Consider the following 21,601-nt stretch of genomic DNA (forward strand, 5'->3'; position numbering starts at 1 on the left):
TACAGTTTTTGTTTTTTGTGACTCTAGGAAATTTCTATCTACTACAAGATTGCAAAATATATATATTCTCCTCTGTTTTTTTTTTTTTCTAGAAGCTTTATAGGTTGTGTTTTTAACATTTAGGTCTATGACCTACCTCAGATTGATATTTTGGGTGTGTGAAATAATAGGCAAGGTGTACTGTCTTTTCAAATGGATATCCAATTGTTTCATCATTATTTGTTAAAAAACACCTTTCATTCTCCATTGATTGTCTGAGTTCCTTTGTGAAAAAATTAGTTGTATATCTGTGGATGTATTTCTGCACTCTCTCTTCTGCTTCACTGATTTGTTTATTCTTATTGCCACCACTCTCTTGGATTCCACAGTCTTTACAAAAGCACATCCCGTCCTTGTCTGGGTGCAGGATGATTTCGTGTCACTGGGTGCACAGGTGAACCTCCATCTCGGTCCCTCACCGTTGTTCACATGCCCACAAAATGTGAAACATCAGTAATACATGACCCTGGCGTGGAATTTCACAAGCAGAATGTGTTATGCATTTAGACAACTTTAGTTTATTCAGATATTTAAAATTTGGTGTAATACATTTCATTTCACAGCAACTTAAGTCCAGGGATAATGCTGAAAAGAAGTATGTATGAAGGCAGGACTGAGCACAAACAATAGAATAGCCCAAAACTAGTAAAGCAAAAAGGATGATAAGTTAACTGAAATTCCAGTTAATTTTACACAACTGAGACCAACCAGTGTTTAAAATAACAGTGCTTTAGTATAGCTTTTTCTTGGTTGCCAGTGGATTTTTTTTTACCTGCAAAATACATTCTTCCAAACTATTCACAGTACACATTTTAGGAGGACAGAAATTAAGTTATTTTGTAAAAAGAAAAAAAAAACAGAAAATTCTGTTCCACTGCTGAAAATAAGGAAATATTTAGAAGATTAGTAATTACAAATTAAGAAAAAATTTCCTTCCCTGTCTTTCCTCTCTTGGCTTGTCCGAGGCTGAGGCTTTGAGGCACAGTCCCATGCCCATTTCTGCAAGGCCCCGGCTCTCTCACCTGGAGCCTCTCAGGGATCTGTAGTGTTAATTCTCATCAGCTGGGCCACTCGTCACTGCCAATGGAGAGCAAGGCCTGTGAGACTCTCTGTTTCCTTCACCCACAGAAGCCAGGATCCACTCATTTGTGTGAATGAGCTGTGCCAGTCTAGACAAAATAAAATTAACTAAGACCACCTACCCCACCTGCAGGATAAGGGAACACCAGGTTCTATCTTTTTAAAGCCTGGCACTGACTCATATCATATATTCAAATTGTCCTTAAACAAAAATAAAAACAAATGTGAAAATTACCTTTGGTGGGAAAATAATTAAAACTGTGAAAGCTTTAGTCTATAAAATGTGCAAATGCAATCAAGAAATCAGGTGGGCAGCTTCTCTTGCTGCCCCCTGGACTCCGATAGTGCTTTGATACTAACCTGCTAGGTTCATTATGCCATTTCTTCCCATTAGAGAGCGTTTCTGCAATATTAATTTAAAAGCTGTCTGTATAATCCAGTATGCAAACCACTCATGTAGGCTTGACTCAAACTTTATGATAAAAAACATTTGTCATGTGCTGTTTCATGTAAGAGGAATTTAGACCGTCCTCTCCATTAGAGGACCTGCCTGCAGTGGAATTAAAATAGCTTCCCCCTGAATGGGAGCATTGACTTGGCAAAGATATGAGGAGTCATTCGAGAGGAATGTAATCGAATACTTGAGATTTAAATTAGCTTGTAATCTGACTTTGAAAATAAAGTAAAAGAAAAACCCAAGGAAGTTTCCTTAAGGTGATTCCTGTCCTTCAGATCACTTCCAGTTTCAAAGCTAATCACATACACGTGATAAAAGCGATATGTAATGAAGCTTATCTTTTGCATGTGCTTGTTCTCCTGGATACTCTGATACTACTTAGAAAAGGTGCCCTACATAGAGAGAACCCACGTGTGCAAAAATGACTTTCAAATGTCACCAGACCTGCAAGCCGGTCCAGTAATGTTTGAAGGAATAACTTTTTCTTTATTGTGTCCATAAAGCATAAATTGTTAACCCAAGCAGCAACCTTAAATACGTGACACAGATTTTCTTCTTTATTTAGAAACCATTCAGATGTTCATATTTTCAAAGGATTCTTTCTGTTCAAACAGCTTCCTCCTTCTCCTTGAAGGACACAGTGTTGTCTTCTGTTAAAGTGAGTGAGTGGTGAATGTTTCCAGGGCACTAACACTTGTTAAATGTAAAAAGGCCCCATAATCATTGTCCCTGCCCTTAATGGGATTACACAATGAAAAACTACTTTTTGGTTGTAAAAGAGAACAAACAAAAGGATCTCTACCTATGAAAATGGAAGCACGAAGCCCAGATACAGAACACCAGTTATCATTTATGAGAAACAACATTCAAAAAGAAACAGGGTAGGGGGCGGTGACTATTTTTAGTAGGAAAAAATCTTCACAGGTCGTTGTTACACACTCAGCTGTGTAGATGGCGTATAGCTCAATTTGCTAAAAGGCAAATTTCTGTTAAACAAGTGCCATTTGCATATTGATTTCTACCGTGGAATTTAAAAAATTGGTCCCTAGATATAATAAAATTACCTTTAAAATGTACACATACAAATGAAGTATCTTTCTGATGAAACCATCAAACCATTGTCTATTAAGGATTCAAAGTTGTGGTTGACAGGTTTTTTAAACAGTGAAAAGGAAAATAAAGTTCTTATAGGCAGACACTCTGAAAGAGGCTTGCTATACTTTATTTTAAACTCGATTCCCACCATAGTACTAATAATCCATAAAGCTTCAGAAACTTGCCAAGGTTCCAGTTAATTTTGAATCATGCTAATGTTTCTAACTTCACATCCAAAGAAATTATTTTTCATTTTCTCCATCACTTAAAGTTACTGGCTTCTTTCCAGACATTTGAACCTGGCCATATCTTCCAAATGCATAAGAATGTCTTTAGATAAAAAGGAGAAAATTATCCAAATAGCTGTGGGAAGGAATATGTAAGCTGTACTTAGCATCAGTGCCAACAGGGGCTTGCCCTAGTGTGTAATAATAATCGGCAAATTGACTGATAATCCAGCATGAACTTTTGGTTCCCACCGTAACGGTTTGATTTATGGCTGGGAACAATTCGCACACCAAAATCGCATTTGCTGACGGTGCCGCTTACTAGCTGGTTCACGAAGCCGCGCTGTGCCACGTAGACTGGCTGCCGGTCAGATCCGGTGACCAGGGCTTGTAAGGCAGCAGGAATCTCCAAGCCCATGGTTTCAGAGAGGCTACTCCTTAAAACTCAGGCCCCACAGTTTTCTCCGTGGGTGGGAAAAAAACACAGAGTTTTAATAAACAATTTATGTTCAACGTTAGTAACAGCACAGTAGAAAATTAGATAATTGAGACAAGCCAATCGTGCAAAGACAAGAACTATTCACATTGTGGCCCTGCCCCCAGTTTTTTCCTCTGTGCAGAGAGATACAGGTGTATATAAACACAGAAATAATTTTAACAAGAAGGAATCATGATTTACATTGATGTATGACTTTCACTTAATATTCAGCTAGATTTCCATTTAATAAATATACTTTCATAATACATAATATCACTTTTGAAGAGATGCATAATGTTTCACTCATTTTTATTTATACAGCATCATTTTATGTCATCAGTTGGCTATTGTTGAAAAAAGATTTTCAGTTTCTGTTTTTTGCTCTAGAAAGTATGCTGTGAGAAATAGTTCTCTTTTTTGGCCTGTATCCTCTATTATTTCTAATTAATTTTGTATGTGTTGCCAACTATTTCCTAAGGAAGTTTTCCCAAAGTGAATGGCCAGGGGTAAAGGTATACACATCTGTAAAATTATCAAGAACTTTTTCCCTGAGGAAAAAAGTTGTGCTTATGTAAGTCCTGGGATTTCTAGGTGCTCTTAACAAACTCTTAACGTGGTGACAACATGTCCCATCAGGGCTGTGCTCAGGACAGGATGGCTGTGTGTTTTTATCACAGATTTCATTTTCTGGGTCAGAAAACAGTCAGAAAAGGGGACAGTTTTTCAAACGACATTACTATAATTTGGCCTGGATGTTTTAATTTTTTCACCAGCCAAGCAGGAAGAACTTAGTTAATGTCTGCGAAGTGCTGGGCACTCCCTAAATGCTTTCTTTATATAGTAACTCCTGTCTTCATCCTCATGTTACAGATGAGAAAGTTCAAGCATAGAGAAGTTAAACAGCGTACCCAAGGTTACCCGCTGGAAAGTAGCTAGATTGGGATAAAATATAATGGGTAGAAGATGAGAAGTATATTGTTCTAGCAACATAATTTCTCCCAAAGAGAAATAACCTCAGAAGTTGTGATGTGATCCATTTTCAGCATAGATGGCCTTTCATCTCTACTGACTTTAAAAATGTCAGAAAGGCCCCAGATGAATTTCATAACAAAATACATCCTTGTGGTTACATATTTTAGAAAAAGTCTAATCTTTTAAAGTTCGCAACACTAAAACATAATGATCAACATTCATACCATGCCTGCCTTGAAATTCTCGCACAGAGTTTTTGCTTAAAAGAGCATGTGTTACTTATGCAAGAGCATCTCTGCCTCGATGTCGGGCAATAGTGCAGAGGTGCACCCAAGAACTGGTGCTGATACTGGAACTATTCCGATTACAGCACACTGCAGCTGAAATGTGGCGGCCTCCCACTTTGGGAGACAGAGTTGAAATCTAGGGATTAGTCCATTATTATAATTTAAACTTTTGTAGGAATAATCCTGTGGTCAGAGAGTCCAGTCTTGGGTCCTTTTGATAATACAGAGACTATTGATGATATACAGAGATTATTGATGACAGTACAGAGATTCTTGATGATAGTACAGAGATTATTGGTGACAGTACAGAGATTCACATCCTAGAAGATGCCCATCAGTGTTTAAAAAGCATGGTATTATTTGAGAACAGAAGGGAAGTAAGCTCAGGACTACTTCTGCAATCTAATCCATAGGTATTAATCTGTTATTGTACCTAGTTACTATTTGATACTTACATTATTATAGATAAGACTATTTAATAATATCTAATTATTTTGCCCATAGGGTAATTAATTTTTTGTTTGGTAGAACAAACAAACATGGCTTTATTGAGAAGAGGAGTGATGTAGGAACTAATTAAGTCTGTGGGTGCTGAGCAAGCCCTATGACCGCCCTGGGCCTGCTTCCTCAACTCGGAAGTGAGAATGGCAATAAAAACACTACTTTGATAGCACTTGGCAGAGACTCACAACACAAAGTGTATGTGAAATCTCCCTGTCAACTTAGAAGTTCTGTTCAGGTTTAGTCATTGGCTTTGTCTTACCTGCCTCTTTTTCTGGTTTGGAGGGTCCATGTCCTCATCCTAGCACAATATTTGACAAATAATAGGAGCCAAATAATACTAGTTATATGTCATTGTGAGGACTGAAGAGCCTTGTTGGGGAGGAACCCCACTGGAGAATCGAGGAAGTTCAGGGCCCAGCGTATAAGTAGCAGTAACCTGTCAAGTACTGGGTGTCATCATCCATCTGGCAGCATTCTCGGTGCTTCCACATGCCAGTTCTTATCTAATCTTCTGAGAAGCTCAGGGGCAGAGCTCTGCTGGTTTGGCTTTCTTGCCTGAGGGGGACAGTGAGACACCCCTGAGGTGAAATAACTTGCCCACATTCACAATACCCATGGTGTCGAAATGGATTCCCCACAGTACGATTCCAGAACATACTGAACTGCTGGGTTGTCCACCTCTGGAGGCTCCATCTCAGCACCTCAAGGGTCAAGGTGGTTTTACTTCTCTTTGTGTTCTCAGTGCCCGGCACACAGAAAAGCACTAATGATTTTTGAATAAGCACATGAAATCCTTTCTGTTTTATGTAACTTCTCTTTTTATTGTGGCCGAGAGCCTTTACACACCACCCTGAAGGATGTACGTGTCGAGACTGCCCCATTTGATGTGAAAAGTCTGAGGTGAAGATACAGTTAATGAAGAAAAAATGCACATGTCCACATACAGAAGACATCAGCAGGTCTTCCTAAAACAAACTGTGGTCTTCATTCCTCTGCTTCTTCCCATGATGAGGGGCCAAAGCTGCCCCTGTTGGGGCTCTGCCACCTTCCAACCTCATATCTTGCCATGTGTCCCAGGATCAGAGTCCCTAATGTCTTTGTCAATGGCCAAAAGTGGTGAACACACCAGAACAGTGAAGACAGAATTCAGCGTTTGAAGAAAACGTCTGCCACCAGTGCTGGGACAGAGTCTCAGTATCACTCTAGTTTGGTGGCTCCCTGTTCCGTAGCCCCTCCCCTCACAGCAGGCTCCCTGGTGCTCCTGCCTCCTGCCCTGCATGCTCGTCATGGCAGGGGCCATAACCGAATACGTGATCACTCCATAGGAGCTTCACATATATTTCTTGAATTAACAAAACAGCATCACCTTAGTATTTTAGGTTCTCAGCCCTCTCTCCTTTGCCTTACACTTCCGTTTCTCAAGCCCAGTTGTGAAGGATTAATCTTAGTTATTTAAAATCATTCCCGTTAAAGTATGTCTTAAACCACCACAGTGGCTCCATTGTTGTTGTTAAAGATGGTCTCTTAGCAACATTAGTTTTTAATTGCTACAATGCCCGTTCACGCAGGGTGCTCAGCTGTCCACATGCCATTTAGACATGTATGTTCTGATACCAATAGGTACTTACACCTGTATGAAATGTCCATGTGCATCCTACCTCAGCAGCTCATGAATGAACCCATGTATGACTTAAGGAAGGTGGGAGTTTTTATTTTTAGAGATTAGAAATCATTTCATCATGTAATGCTTAAATTTGTGCGGAGTGAGAAATTTGTAAAAATTCTCTGTAATTGACTATTTGACACTGTAATTAAGAAACAGTCATGTGGGTAAAAATGTGCTGCTCTAGAAGGCAGGGGAGTCAAAAAGATGCTTTCCTAAGAATAATGTGATTCCAAGCTACAACCCTGAAATGCAGAATGTAACCGTTGTACTGAAGGTCTTTCTAAATGGGATTCATTAGGTACATGTATGCTTTCTGCATCAAAGTTTCAAGACTTTCTTATATTACCCTAACCATTTCATTTTCTTAGCTTTGTGGGGAAAATGCCTTTTTGTAGAACTACCATATTCCAGCTCTTTTCTTAATCCCGTCCACCTGCACAGAAGCACCTCTATGGGTTCTTCTTGATTTGGGCCACTTTCCATTGGACGTGCTGGTTACCATTCCTTAGCAGGCTGGAGAGCTCACCCCCAGCTTGGGAGACTCACGTACTTACAAAAAACTAGCTTCGGATAAGTAGGGGTCATGCTTTTGAGCAGGAGGACAGAGGCTGGCTGCATGGTTTGGGGACATGAGGAGGTTTGGGGCCAGGCAGACTTAGGTGTTCTGCTGCTTTCGTAGGCACAGAGTACTCTCACCCTCTGGGGCCAGGCTGCTGCATGTTAGGGTATGTGAAAGGCATGAAACATAGCAGATGTAAACTTTGTCTGGATAAATCTTTTTGAAAGTTAGTGCCATACCTAGGAAATTCTTTTTTTTGTCTTCTTGTACCCTGTGACTTCTTGCTTTGAGGTCTGACAAAAGCAGTTACATTCTTGGTTAAATATGGAAGCCTGGGCTCATCACCATGCTGCACTGACCTATGATAAAGCCGTTTCAAAGTCTGAAGTGCTGACCTCAGTGGTCCATCCGTTGGGCGAGCTTCACTGACAAATGATGAGAGAGGCTAAGTTCACATCAGGCCTCATGGGCTTACTATTGGGGGTTACAGCAGGAAAGTGGCCAAAGAGATGGAGAGAGGGGGCCTCTGTGAGATGACCTGTCCAAGTGCTGTGCTTAGCTACCATTCATAAGTTGTCCAACCATACATGGGTATGTGGGGTCCTGAGGGGCCCCTCCACAAGCATGTGTGGGCTGCACTGGATCTTCAGCCCACAGACAAATACAGGTGTTTGAGGCTGTCTGATGGCCAAGGTGACCAAGGCTCCTGTACCTTAATTTGGTAGCAGCAGCCAGCCATTTGAAGCAAGCCTCCATGACCAAGAGTCTCCCAAGGTAGCCTCCCCTCAAATTCAAAACTCCCTCATTGTCTCATTGTTTCCTATCATTCCATATTTCTTTACCAGAACTATAAAATATGAATCTCTGGAAAAAAATAAAAGAGGAAAAAAGGTGATGGTGTTGGAAAGGCTTTGAGAGACACTACAAGATGCCCGGCTGGACTGTAAACCGGACCCCACTGAGAAGACTTCTGTGGTGTGCTTATGTAGCCTGCCATGCCATTGTCCAAACACTCATGTGTCTCAGCGGGAGGCTCCCCAGGAGGCCCCTCACACTGCTGTGCAAAGGAACCTCTGAGACCCTATTCAGGCAGGGCGTCTCTTCATGGTAAACAGGGTGAGATGCTAAGAATCTGAAAGAAGAGGGAGCTGAGGGCTTCTCGTGGCCTTTGGAGCTGCTGGAGTAATTTCCAGCAGCCTGCTACAGTGTTTCCCAGTCCAACCACGTTACAACTGCATTGAGTACCATATGCCACATTCCTTAAAAAAAAAAACAAAAACGATATGTGGGTGTTCCGAAAAGAGAAGGAAGGGGGCACCAGTTACCCATATGCTTGCCCAGCAGTAGTCCTACTCATGGCAGCCAGAGACTTGGACAGCTTAGGCTTTCATTCCTTTCCTTGGAGTGGGGGGTGGGCCCTGTGCTCAAGCCCCTCACATGGGCTCTGGGGAGCTGCTTGTGAACAACTCTGCCCAGTTCCACGTGCAGTGAGTTTGTGTTGTGGCCTAAAATGCCACGTTGGGAGCTGCCTGTTTCTTCACTCACTGGCCGCTCTCTATGTGGACCATCCAGAACTGCCAGCCCCTTCCCTCTCCTGGCAGAGCCTGGTTGTGGAGTTGGGCTGAGTGTCTCACAGCCCCAGAGTACAAATGTCAGCCTGGTGGCCCAGCTTGTGATCAGGCCTCCCCATGCCCATGTCCCTGTTCCTCAGGGCAGAAGCGCCTGCCCTGAGGTCCCTTCCAGTGAGGTGGAGTTTCTCAGTTGAAACTGAGACACTTCTGGTCAGAATTTTCTGACGAGTCCAAAATTATGTGGGAGCCATGGATCATTTTTCAGTGTGTGAACCCAATTTCCTTTCTAAGGTAAGAAAGTTGTAACAGAGTTCTATATGGAGATTCTCCATACATGAACTTTCCTCTCTTCCTTCTCCAAGGTTAAAAAACAAAAACAGAACTTGAAGAAGCCCCTTCAGTGACATAAACCATTTCTGCGGCGACTGCCTGGCCCTGCTTGTCCAGGGTAGCAAATGTGAAATGTACATGGTTTTTATTCTTTGTGCAATGAAGGGTAAGTGAGGGTTTTGACTTGGAAAATAATGGAACCTATTACTAGAAAGAACTGGGAGGCATAAATGGGCAGTCAGATTTCCAGAGGGCTTTGACCTAATCCTTTTTCTCCTGTGAGCTGACTGAAGCTGTCTGCACAGCATGCTGTGGCTTCTGGCTCCCTGGGCTCTCCAGGACCTTTGCAGCATGCTTGGCCCTCACCCACTCTCCAGCCAGAGCCTCCTTCAGCCACAGACCCAACTTTCCACCCCCACTTGCTTTCACAGCAGCCTGCACTTCCCAGCAGTTACTCATCAAAATCACTCAGTTGTTAATGAGTCACTTACTGTTTATCTCCCTAATTTGAATGGAGACCCCATTGGGAATCAGACCACTGTCTCGCTGCCTTGAGTATTCCCGAAGTCCAGCCCAGTCCTTGCACATAGTAGGTGCCTAAAACTATTTCCTGAGTAAAAGAATGCTTTTTCCGATTCGAGGAGGAGTTGATTGGTGTTCAAAGCCGAAAGTGCTTATTCCAGAGGTTAAAAAATATATAGGCTCTCCTAGTAGATTGGCAGTAAGAAAGATTACCAATTAACTGTTACTCAGTTCCAGACAAATATTGGTTCTAAACATGCTGAAAGATAAGACTTAAGAAAGGACAGTTGCCTTCTTTTCTTAGAATGAGTCTGCCTTGTCTTATACAAAACAGGCATGAGACAAATTAATCAAACAGCTTTTTAAAAGTGCTTTTATTTTGAGCCTGCAGTCTGTTAAATGAAGAGGAAGGCAGAGCTGTCGGCTGTTTCCTAAATAAATGCCTGGAAGTGTTACTAGTCTGCACCCTGGCAGCCTCCAGGGAGCTGTGCCTTAGGCCAAATCACAGAAGCCAATTCCTTTTGGAGTTTTTGTTCCTGATAGTGGCGACTGAGCTTTGATAGTTCACATGGACAATGCTTCCAGGTAGCACACGCAGGTATTTTTTTTGGCAGGTGTGTCTCCATTGTGTTTTGCAAGTTTGTGTTTGTGTCTACGTTTGTTCACAGCTTTTCATTCTTGAATTTATGGACCATGAGTTTATTTGCTTTCCCTTGAAGTTCATGAGCCACACCATTCTTTCCTCCAGTTTATTTCCCAGTGCATGGTATCCAAAGATTGAAGAAGGAAAAATGCCCCCTAGTCAATATTCCTTTTCCATGGCTACTAATTAATCCCTGGGAGTAGTTGGTTCCTTAGAGCAGATTGTAATGATTGTTGGGGGTGTTAGCATTTTGTAAAGGTTTACAAATAAAAATCAAACAAAATAAGACTACAAAAAATGAGAAGCATGCATATTATCACGGGATTGAAGCTTGACTGGTAGAACATACCAGTTTCTAAGAATTGCGGAAAATAAATTTAACAGATTAACAGATTTGACTAATATCATCCCAGGACTGGTAACTTTGCAGAACATATTTAGAAGAAAGGGAAAATCAATAAATAGAGGCTGCAGAGACAGAAATTGCATTTGTCTGGCTAACCTCTCTCCTCTCTCCTTTTCACATAAATTTGTTATTTTAAATTTAATGTAACATCTTATTATACGCTTCCCCTAATTTACCATATATTCCATGGAAAACACTTTTCAAATGTATATCATTTGATTTATATTTCAAGTCATTAGTGAAATACAATTATAAGCCCATAATTTCCTGAAAAGTCCTTTTAACATTGCTTTACATAGAATTAAGGGAAATTAGTGACCATTACATAGCCAAAAAGAAGTTGGTGAGATCATTTTTGTTACCACAGTGGATACCCATGACAGTTCTATATGATTAATCAAGTCTGCCACCAGCTTGTCACTATTAATTACTTCTTTATGGTGTTTCTGATAAAACTGTACAATGGACCAGTATTTAGCATTTCGTTTTTGAGGAGTGTGTTATTGGGGACAGTGGTAGACAATATGGTATGGTGAGAAGATTGCTGCTATTAATAACAGCTTATTTAGAACTTGCTCTGTGCCAGGCCCTGTCCTAAGTGTTTACAGCTCCTTGTCAATAATCCTGCGAGATGTCGCTCATTATTGCCTCTGGGACACAGACAAATCCAATCACTAGTCCCAGATCACACAGGTAGAACGTAGCTAATCCAGAATTTAAACCCAGGCTGTTAGAATGTATGTTTTTCACTGTGCCTCAAACTGCCTCTCATAGGGTTTGGCCTCTAGAACTAATTTTACCATTAATTGTGCAGCGGACAAACTTTTATGTTATTGAAAATATATGATGTAAATATGGTGTTGAGAGCATAAAAATTAAAGACTTATGACAAGTCAAGAAGGTCAAGGGACATACAAGCAAGAAGTACACAGATAATTTCCTTAAGAGATAAATTTTAATATACACAATAAAATCTTAAGTTTTTATTTTTCACCTTTCCCCAAAATTGTAGCCATGAAAGCATCTCAATCTGACCAAATCTCAAGTTGGTCTAATATACTATTAGACTAACTGTATTATCAAGTTTGCTGTGATTGTCATAAATCATAAAAGTTAACAGAAGTCACTTAAAAAGCTGTTGTTTGTATAGATGGTAGATTTCCAGTTTTTCTTAGCTATGAGTTTTACTCAACTCTAGATTGATTCAAGATAGGATAGATTCAAAATAGGATATTTTATTTGATAGCTGGTTATCATTTTAGGCTTAATCTAAACAAATTTAATGTTTATTTAATACTTTATTGAAGATCATACAAAAGCTCCACAATAATTTTAACCCCATAATAATTTTACCTGGATTTAAGAGTAGGCAGATTTAATTTTTGCTCTTACAATGATTTCTGGTATTCCTTTTTCATCTCTTGTAGCTCTGAATGATTATCACTGTCAAGATGATGACTTTTGAGGCTTTGATTAGCACTTTTCCACTATGCATAGCCATTGACATGGTATTTCAAAGTATATTGGAGACTAATTAGCACTAGAGGACCAATAAGTGGCAAATGGCTGATCAGGGTAAATTAAGTAAGACTCAGACTTTATAGCACTAGCACTAATATCTTCCTGGTATTGATTTGATTATTTACTCTTAGTTCTGGAACCTGTCGTTTAAGTCAGCTGGCAGTACTGTATGCTTAATTTAACCACTCTTTGTTTCTCTATATTGGAGGAAAAACAAGAATGCACTTTAAAAATCACTTACAGTTTATAAGGTGACACATTAATCCTCAAAATGACAGGAAATCAAGATGATTTTGTCTGTGGGGTTTAATTTATTAAAATTTAATTTGCTCATGTGCTTTGCTCCAATAGCTCTGTGCTAGCAAACTAGCTATAATTAGATTAGCAGCCTGCTAAATGCTGGTGACAGCCTGCGCCTCAGAGAGCATGTGCTGGATTCTGCCTGAGCCTCCCCTCATTGGTTGCTAGCATCGCTGCTCACCAGTTTGATAGGTTTCCACCGTACTCTTTATGCATTGGAGACATAGATACAGAGATACTCTACTGTGTTCTGGCAACAGTGGAGGTGCTTAGCTGGCAACGTTAAAGAAAGAAGAAGGCACCGAAGAGAAGGCGTTCTTCTTTGTTGTAGAGCATCGGCAGTCACCGACTGCCAGCTGCCAGAGGGGATCAGTGAGGAAGTTTCAGTTCATGGTAATTACTTTGAGTCTTTATCTCACAGGAAAAACACGGCCATGCATGAAATGAAGCATGTTCATCGTGTCATCTATTGAATTTGATCTTGCATTTTTGTTAATAGCATGTGTGGTCCAGTGTTCCATACCAAAATATGTTCTCCTGGAGAAGGCTTGGCTGGTAAACAGCTACTCTATTCATGAAGGAATATTGTCTTTACCTGGATTCAAGAGTGCATGTGCTGGGGAGTGATTCTTATTGGTTCTCTTCTGTTTTGGAAAGCCCGATGTTGCATCAATTTCAGTGCCTTTGGAGGGGCGTTTCAGTATCCGATTGACTTTGTATGCATTGAGTCCAGCCTCTCCTGAACAATGAGCAATCAAGGAGAGTTCAGTGAAACATACTTTAATTAGGATGGGCCAGCAACCCTCCTGCTGTCAGTGCAGGGTCGTGGGAGAAGCAATGTGCTATTGTTTCTTCAAAGATGAGTGCAGCCTTCATTTTGGATGGTTTTCTTTGTCTCACCTTTTGTAGTTTTCAGTAAGCCGTTTTTAACAAAGAGAATGATAGCATATTCCATGCTGCCAAAAATATTTCTAGGTGTGTATTCAGCTGTGCCAAGGAGAGAATTTTTTGAGTCCGGGCTTTGTTTAACAGGGATGTTGCTTTTGGAGTTGAAATTAATCACAGGAAGGTGGGGTTCTTACCACTTAGACTAATGTTTGACAACAGTTTAAAATTTCTGTTAATGGTTGCCTGGATTATTTTCCGAATCAAACAATAAGTAATTTTAAGTGCTGTAATAAATATGGTACCTTCTAAGGGAAAAACATTTAAGTGGCCAAGACTGAGCTTAAAGAAACCCCAACAAATGCAATGTGAGTTTTTGCTTCTTAGTGTGCTCTTTCCATAGAGTTCCATTTTATTTCAGAAGCGTCCCTGCTACCACTTAGTCCTCAAAGTTAAGAACCGATGTGCTTGCCATTTCAGACTGTGGAGACCACAGAAACTTGTGTACTGAGTCACCAGTGACATGGCTGGCTGGCTGCCACCATGCGTCTGCTCTCCGTGGAGAGCCCTGCTGATATCTAAAAGCTGTCAGAAATTATTTCCCTGCTCCTGGAAAGCCAAACGTGGCCATTTAAGTATTTTGTAATGTTACTGCTTTGATTTAAAACCATATACTGGTTGAAGGGGTTCAGCGTATTCTTTGGTAGAGGAAAACTTCAGATTCCTAACTATGCTTCACTGCCCCCTCCCAGATCTCCTCCCAAGTCTGTCCTGAAGCCTAATAAATTATCCAATGTAACATTTCACTCAAATATCAGTTTTAAGGGGAAAAAAAGAAGGAATATTATGAACATTTTTCACTTACTGTAATACACTATCGTGTGTACAGTAAGAAAGTTTGATAGTCATTTATTGCAATACAGGGTCTCTATGGCTTGAAGCAGCCTGCAGCGTTCAGTTTTAAGATTCCATGTGTGCTGAAAAGATCATGAGGAGGGGAGCTCGACCAAACACTTACTTCCTCTCCGGAATCCCTTGTAACAGACCAGGAGGTCGCAGAGCAGTGGCGGAAAGCACAGTTTCTACTGTACTGGTGCTGTTCTTCTTCACACAAGTAGACCCCGCACTCCCGGTTCACTTCTCCCCCTCTGCCTGCTGCAGACATGCACCGCAGCCTTCTCTGTGTCCACTGTTAGGCTCGGACACTTGTTTGGTGAAGAATAAGTTGATGCCATTCCATAATTGTCTCTCCCTCTTCTTCTCTTCATCTCCTGAAACACTAACTACATTACCTTGATCTTAGAGAATTTCTAAGAAGTGGGTTACCTTAAAATAAATTATTGTCAAAGGCAAACTTTGTAAACTTTCTGTGAGCATTGCCCTATTAAGCTGTGTGTCACCAGGAGCCATCGGGAGTATTCTGAGTGATGCTGACTCTCAAGGGCTGTGTCTTAAAACTCTTGGTGTCTGGGAGGAACTTTTTCAAAATGTAACATCAGTGTGTACTATGTAATGCACTGTGATATGCACTGAGGGCCTTCCAACATATACTAAAGGGGCATTTTTCTAATAGCACCAAATAAAAGGTTTTTATATTTTTGTAATAAAATCTGCACTTTTAACTTTAGCTGAATCACATCTTAACTTTTTTAAACTACATTAAAAAGAGCTGTTAATATTTCTGAGGTAAGAAAATAAGTATGAATTTTTTAAGCACTTTGCAATTTTGTTCTCTCCCTCATTGTAATCCCGTAGCTCTTTATTGGTGAGAGAATGACATTTCCCACCCATCAAATAGGTCTGTTAACATGAACTGGACTATAAAATATATAATATTTTAAAATTAAAACAGTATCTATTATAAGTGATACTGTCAAACTTTTTCTCTTAGGGGCTTAAAATCACAGCAGGAAAAATGGTCATAAGTGACTTAAAAACGAAAAGTCACTTCATGTAGAATATGATGTGTGATGTGCCAGAAAGCAACTAGGCTGAACAAAGCCTAAAATGTTGTAAAAAGGAGGGAGCAATGGGCAATACCTGCTATTGGCTATAAGAGTATAGGTGGCTGTGATATCAAAAGAACCAAGAGAGATCTGTCTTTAGCAATCAATAAATATTTCCGGATTGACAGTCCTAAAGTATCCTGGATTAGAAAAATATTTGAAGAGACATCAGGCCTGTTATCTAAGTGTATTTATTATTTTATTTTGTTATTCAATTCTACAACTAGAGGCACCTACTATGTGCTAGGTTCTGTGCTAAGCCTTAGTGAGAGAAGGATGGAAGACACAGCCACCCTGCAAGAAGCAGCCTACCAAGGAAGCACAGCAAAAAATAATAATAGGGAATGTAAGGAATGGGACAGAGCACCAAGGAGGGTTGACCAGTTCTCTGGACAGCTGCAGGGAGCAAGAAGGCTTCAGGAGGAGAGAGATAGCAGTGCCTGATCCAGAAAGAACTCTTTCCCACCTGCCTTGTACCATATCCACCGTGTACGTGTTAAGTGGGATTCGGTGTGAGCCACAGATCTGTTTCATACTACATGTTGACTTTCAGTTTTACCCTGTTGTCTGATTTTTTATCTGTATTAAATGTTCAAGGTGGGGGTTAGGAGCCCTGAACCCTGTGCAGTAGAAAATTCACATGTAACTTTTGACTCCGCCAAAACTTAACTACCCTTAGTACCTATGGGGGATTGCCTCTGGGATTCCCCCGCAGTTACCAACCCGTGGATGCTTAAGTCCCCATGTAAAGTGGCCTATGTCAATGGACATAGGCAGCCCTTTGCCTCTGTGGACTCCCAAGTGAGGAGAGCAAACAGAACAGGTATCCATTGAAAAAAAAATGTATGTATATATAACTGGACCTGCACAGTTCAAAACTGCAACCCATGGTCAAGTGTATAAACTACCTTTTTTTCCTTTCTTCTTCCACTGTCTCTTCTTAGAATACACATGCAGTTGTTGTATGGAAATATTTTTATTTATTGTAACAGATTTTTATCACATGAGATTGAAAAATTTGTATGTAAAAATTTATCTTTTTCTATTTTATTTTATTTTTTAACTTATTTTATTTTTGTTCAAGTACAGTTGTCTCCATTTTCCCCCCACTACTCCCCCCACTGCAGCCATGTAGAAATTTTAAAATACATCTAAAGGAATTACAAAATACATTCATTTCTGTTTTACTCTGAAGGAATTCAGTGATGACTTTTGGCACTGTTGGCATCGCCAGGAATTAGTACTTGCTATTAGATGCCTGTTGACTTCTCTTTAACTGACTCTTTTGTTCATTAAAGTCATTTGTTGTGTACATGCTTATTAAAGACAAGCTTGTTAAAAAGTCTGGGCTTTGACAGTAACACTTGCATTTCATCTTATTATGATTAAGGCCTTTTGCTTTTCTTATACATTTAATTGAATTTAGACAGATTTTAAATCTTCCTGAATTGGGAGGCAAAGTCCACTGTCAGGGTCACATAGTTGCATCAGATCTTGCCACCAGGAAAATGTTCCCATGAAAACAGACACTGCATTTTGGATCCTGCAGAACATGCACAGACCCCTCCTGATTCTGTGGTGTTTTGCTCTAGTCGGCTTCCACACTTCCTTGGCCATCCTTCCCTAGGCCCCCCTCTCAGACTTGGAAGAGTTCTCGGAGCTGATTGTCAGAGCCGGAAGCTCTCCCACTCTATGGCCTCCCTTCTGTTTCCCTCCTGTCTGGCTGTCCCTGCCCCGTCTCCTTTCCTTCCCACCTTTCAGGTCGATATTCGCCCAAGGTTCTATCCTATGTCAACTTCCCTCTCATTTGATTTCCATCACCATGGACTTAGCTGCCACTTCTCTGTCAGCACCCCCGACCCCCTCCAGGGCCTTGGCTGCCCCCTCTGCCTGGAAATTGCTTCCCTCAGTAGACCCTGGCTCACTTCCTCACTGCCTTCAGGATTTTGCTCAAATGTCTCCAACTGCCATCCCAGAGGGACATTCTGAGATAGTATCTCTTCTATTTAGTTTGCTCTTGCTGGAATGCAGAATATCAGAGGTCCGAGATTTGGGTCTTAACCACCAGAGCCTAGAACCGAACTTGGTCCCTGAGTGGACCCCTGGGGATTGTGCACCAGACAGGCTCTGAGGCCCTGGAAACTCGAACACCCTATCTCTCATGCTCTGGGTGGACTCAGACTCAGGTCCAGCAATGAGATGACGTCCCATCAACCTTTATTTAAGTGACTTCTCACAAGTTGATGCTTACATTCTTCCTTCTGTATAATTGCTGTCTACAGTTAGATGTCTCCTAATAATGAAATTGAAGTGAGCAAAACACTTGACTTCTAAATGAAGTTTGTAAAAACTAACACATTTTGGTTTATGTACATGTTTGTTATTTATTTTTAAAACTTAATGACAATTTTTAAAAGCATTGTCATTTTCTGTTGCTATATATGTTTGATAGCCTGCCTGTTTTGTCAAATAAAACAGCAATAGCCGTCTGTTCTTTCTCTATTTTTAGATACCTCTTGCTGCAGAGAGTACTTTCAGAAAGGAAGTCTTCCCTGTGACTTCTGCCTACCATCCATAAAATACTCATTCCTTTCAAGTAAGTCTATTGTGTTGCTATGATCTATTCTCAGCAGAAGGTATTGATTGTCTCTGAAAACCTGTGTCATTATTACATTAAGACAAAGAGGCCGAGGTTTCAGATAGTTTGCTATCTGGCTAAAAAATAAATAAATAAAAATCCCTTCCTTTGAGGTCCCTGCCAAGACCAAATAACACAAATGATGGTTCGCTTCCCCAAGGGTCTCCACGATGTGTCTTCTACATATTGCTAGTAGTTACGTTTTTTTTAAAGCTGGATCCCATTTACCAGTAATCAGGTATTGAGCAGTGCATGGATTTGAAGACAACATTAAAAGATGAGTATCTGTACACTCCAGCGAGAGGTATACTGTCTGTGGTTGGGGAATGCGGTGGTGCTTTCTGAAAGGGCAAATGGTGTGGGGCCGGCAGCAGATGCCCTGGGAGTGTGGCGAGGAGATATTTGCAGGATGGCCTCTCAAAGGAGGCCATGTGGAGAGTGTAGAACCAGTGTGCCAGCCGAGGGACAGCCCAAGAGGGCGGAGAGGGTGTCAAGGACAGCCAAGCCAGCAGCCTGGGAATGTGTGTACACATGGAAGACACTGCTGGGTACTCTGCCCCACGTGCACGCCACTCCCAGCATGGCTGCCTGGTCTCCAAAGCTGATGGAGAGCCTGGAAACATCCCACGACCAGACCATGAAGGAGCTGAGGGAGTGGATGAACTTCAAGGTACAGATGTTTCTCCTCTTTACAGAGGGCTCGAGAGTTCAAAATTGCCAAATGAGGAAATTAGGAGTGTTTAGACAATTGAGAGATGGCTCTCTAGCTAATTCATGTCAGCAAACACCTGAAGGGTAGTAAAAAGAACACAAAGTCCTAACCTCTGTGTCTTATTCCCCAGGGGCATGTGCTGTGATTTGACTGATGCCCTTCCTGGAGTCTCCTCTCTAGCCTCCATATGCAGCATGCCATTACTTCTATAGTGCACTGTGCATCTTGTAGTTTGTTATTATGGCATTATGCAGGATGTTGTTAGGTAGATATTAGTGCTCTTCAGGAACCTCAGACTCTTAACTAAGGCTGACAAGCATGAATCAGCCTGTGCCAGCTGAAATTCTACGATCTTTGGAAAGAGACAACAATCTTTGGAAAAAGCCAATAAGATTTCTTAGTGATACACCCTGAAACCCATCGCTCTTCTCACTACATTACCTTATTTTCTTATCCCAGATATAAGAAATTCTGATACAAAAGCCTTGGGCCCCTGTTGGCTTGCATCCCCAGGCCTTGTAGAGCCCAGGAGGTAGCATTGTACCTGAGCACAGGTAGATTTAGGTGGGGAATGCCTCTGACAGAGCTGTATTCTCTGTACAACATTGTTCTCGGAGCCCATGCATCCTGGTTTGCCCACAGACAAGGGGTTTTCTGCCACATGGGGCTTTCAAGTGCAAAAGCAGGAAATGTCCCCAGCAAACAGGGTCCTGTTGGTCTCCCTCTTGATTCTCAGCACCCCTACTCTCATACACAGCCAGATGATGTTAATGCTCACCAAGCTGTCTCCTGACAGCAGGTGAACCTCAGCTTCCCTGCTTACTGACCCTGCTAATGGACATCTCTAAGCCTCAGTTTACCATATGCCAGATAAGAATAACAGCAAGTTAGCGGGGATTTGGGGAAGGTTACATGGCATAAGCTCTGGGAAGTACCTGGTACAGCATGGACATTTGAGAAGTGGAGGCCCCTCCTTTCTCCCTCCCAGATGAACTATCTGGAGAAGACAGTTACCTTCACAGGTGGAGCCATCTTCAGCTTTGTCACTATCATTATTTAGCTACGTCCTGTGTGGGGAAGATTAGAAAGGATTTAACCATGTGATTCATTAACACAATGTCACCTGGCTTGTAGACACTAAATCCTGGCCCCTCATCTAATTCTCAAATACATAGTTGTGTACAAGTTACTTGAAGTTGTTTTTGTATCAGCTTTCCCATAGGTAAGAAAGAAACATGTAATGCTTTAAAGATTATTATGAAAAGCATCATTTTTGTTTTATTCAAATGTTATGAACTACTCTGGGCCATTTTTGAATTTAAAGTTCATTAAAATTTGATTCTATTCTGAGCTCTTAAAATGCAGATCAATAGCATCATGAAGACATGTTATACTCTCATTAACGTTTTTCACTACTCCTAAATACGTGCACTTAAGTTTGGTTTTTAGAATACAAGGTGGATCCTGTTTAAAGTGGTCCCATGTTTAGGGAAACTGAAAAAGAAATGAAGGCATAAAATAACCTCATAATATTCTTTTGGTCAAACTTTTGAGTTTTTCCAATCTAGAATATAAAACCTCCTGTGTAATGTGTATGTACATCATCTTGAAAGGAATATACAAACACCGGTTTCTATGCATTATTCATGTGATTGTAATTTCAGGAAGTAGGTTACAATGTTCCCTTTGTTTTTAGTTTTTTCTTATCTTAATCAAATTTAAGTAATTGATAGTCAGTTTCTCTTGGAAAGTTTTCTTTTTCACAACTTCTCTGCGAGGGACTTCTATTCTTTTACAGTGTGAGAAATTGCTGCAAGCAAAATCCACATCTGCAGATTTTTGTGTGTGTGTTAAATGGTCCTGACCAAAAATAAGTGTTAGTTTTCCCCAAACACCATTTTTCCCATTTCAGTGTTTCCTAAAGTTGGTCCTCCAAAGTGAGTGATTTGTTCCCTGTCCATGACTCATCTGTCTTTCTCGCCAGTATCTCTCTGACTTTTGCCTTTCCCTAGATCAGCTCTTTGCCAAGTGAATGACTCAGAGCTCAAGTTCTACCAATACAGTCAGGTGTGGCTCCTCCAAAGCCCTCTCAGTGACCTTGAGCGAGGTATCCTCGGGAGCCAGGGAGAGCCGGCCTCAGTAATGAGACCCACCTGCAGTTGAACAGAGCCAAGCTCTTGACCATGCTTGCTGCTTTTTTTTTTTTTTAAGGAAGAGAAGCAGACATGCTCTTGAAAAAGTAGCTGGGGTTTTAGTTGATTTATTCTGCTTATTCACAAAAATAAAAGAGACTTCTAGAAGAATAGACATAGAGATATTCCGCCCTCTAAAGTAAAATACTCTTATACTCACACACAAAGTATAATTCCTTTTCTTGAAGATTTAAGAAAAATTTATTATGAAGTTCAAGAGGTCACTATTGACTACATTTTAAAATGCTAAATTGCCAATTAAGTTATTTGGCATATATAGGTTATTAAACTTTTTAATCAAGTACGACAAATTCTGTAGGTTACTATCTGTATGTAGGTTTTTTGTTTGTTTTTAATTATTAATGGCTAATACATTATAAACCAGTTCATTGTCAGTGTCATCACTGATTGCCTACAAAGAGCATCAAAAGAGTTAAGCCCATCATCTGTGGAAAGCTAGCTCTAGGAGAACTGTGCTGGAGGCATCCTGTGCCTCAACAGCAGCCTTCAC

General features: G+C 40.8%; 1 protein-coding gene across 3 annotated transcripts in view; it reads left to right on the forward strand.

Moving 5' to 3' along the window:
• The window catches only part of FAM110B (family with sequence similarity 110 member B), a 146,208-nt gene that overhangs the window by 62,944 nt on the left and 61,663 nt on the right, over nucleotides 1-21,601 (forward strand). The window contains exons 1-2 of one of the 3 annotated variants that reach the window (XM_028533960.2): nucleotides 12,132-13,050; nucleotides 18,058-18,144. The exons of 1 other annotated variant lie outside the window; for it this stretch is intronic. The gene's annotated coding sequence lies outside the window, so the exon portion shown is untranslated. Of the gene's footprint in view, nucleotides 1-12,131; nucleotides 13,051-18,057; nucleotides 18,145-21,601 lie in introns of those variants that run through there. One more of the 3 variants, XM_028533959.2, reaches the window with a different exon arrangement.

Source organism: Phyllostomus discolor, chromosome 7 (assembly GCF_004126475.2).
Source record: "Phyllostomus discolor isolate MPI-MPIP mPhyDis1 chromosome 7, mPhyDis1.pri.v3, whole genome shotgun sequence".
Taxonomy (NCBI): Eukaryota; Metazoa; Chordata; class Mammalia; order Chiroptera; family Phyllostomidae; genus Phyllostomus; species Phyllostomus discolor.